General features: G+C 40.1%; 1 pseudogene; it reads right to left on the bottom strand.

The window, feature by feature from the left end:
• Nucleotides 1-181: 181 nt before the first annotated feature.
• LOC108355548 (staphylococcal nuclease domain-containing protein 1 pseudogene) lies at nucleotides 182-1,353 on the bottom strand (annotated as a pseudogene).
• Between the last annotated feature and the right edge of the window lie 246 nt (nucleotides 1,354-1,599).

A 1,599-nucleotide genomic window follows, 5' to 3' on the forward strand; every position in this document is an offset into this window, starting at 1 on the left:
CTTTCCAACCATATCGGCTCAATATTTTTCGATATATAAGCTTTGTAATATTTCAAAAATTTCATTCTTACTCCAACCCAAAAATTGTATACCATTAAAATCTTTAAAAAGGGGCCGGCCACGCCTACTTTTTTCAACGGGATTGGCAGCACTGCCTTCCCTTTATCTAAATTACAGCAAACACGTGGCTATCAATTACACCTTATTATGACTTCATCATTCCAAAAATTTACACACAAAGCACTATGAAGAATATTTCAAAACTTACCGCTCTTCATGACTGCCATTGACCAGTCAACACATTTAGCCAAGCCCTCGCGCAGCAAAGATTCGGCAATGTTTCCTTTTGGAAATATAATCGTGCCAATAAAGTTTGAGTTATTTACGGACTCTAGGCGGATTTCTACATCACGTTGCAATAAACGCGACTCCACAAAGAATCTTGCCTGGTCGGCAAATGGAATTTTCACACTCAGATCTGGCTTGCCATCTGCATCAAGTTTAACTCCTGGGCAACGTATACCCGAAATCATCAAAGTTATGTATTGGAATTCGGGCAGCAAGAAGGCACGAACCGTCGATCCATCTCGGACATGTTCAATAATTGCTTTTACAGGCTTTCCACCATAATATTCAACTAAGTGAGCGGGGTTCTCCTGTGTCCATTTAATATGACGGACTTTTTCTACAGGTGGCACATGTGACCACTTGCCCCTATTTGCCGACTTAGCTTGATCTTCTAGCTCGATGAGGCGTTGAAGTTCGCTAGATGGTCTGCCCTCACGACGGACGGTCACGAAACCTTCGCGTACCATAGTTTCGACCATATTCTCTCCGGTTTCGGCATCTTTTCCAAGCCAGACAAAACCATACTCACGATTGGAATTGGCAGGCTTCTCAAATGAGAATAAGACATCTTCACCAATTAGTTTCCTCCGTAGAAATTCACGCGACTCCCAAGCCCAGGGTTCATCTTTTGTTTCATCACCACCTGCACCTGGACGACGGGCCAGCTTAGGAGCGAGAACATACGAGAAAGTGATTTGTTTCTCCGGAGGTGGCGCACCTTTTTGGGCTCGAATCACAACAGTATCTCCTGAAAGAACCTATTGAAAGTAATATAAAATATATTGTTATGTAACGTATATATAGCGTAGCTTTATTAAATTGTTATGAAAATACCCATTTTAAGAATTTATTACCTTCTTCTTGTATACACCTACTGTACTCTGGTTTCTAATTTTAGTTTCAATCACATGTGTTCTAAAATGAAATGAGTGAAGTATGCTGNTGAAAATACCCATTTTAAGAATTTATTACCTTCTTCTTGTATACACCTACAGTACTCTGGTTTCAAATCTTAAGCTGATGCCACATAAAACTTTTGCTTCGCTTTACGTGACAGATTCGCTTTGACAGATAAGATGAATTGTATGAAAATGCACAAAGCATGCCACATAAATCGTCGAAGCTGCAGCGCGAAGCGAAAAGATGGCCAACTCCCATCTTTTTGCGCGCTTTGACAATCAGCCAGTTTAATATTTATTTTGTTTCGTCCAAATTCGAGTTTTCATGCAGAAACATAAAACTTAATTACAT

This window comes from Rhagoletis zephyria, unplaced genomic scaffold (genome assembly GCF_001687245.7).
Source record: "Rhagoletis zephyria isolate East Lansing unplaced genomic scaffold, Rhagoletis_zephyria_1.1 Rzeph_scaffold_46826, whole genome shotgun sequence".
In the NCBI taxonomy this organism is placed as follows: domain Eukaryota; kingdom Metazoa; phylum Arthropoda; class Insecta; order Diptera; family Tephritidae; genus Rhagoletis; species Rhagoletis zephyria.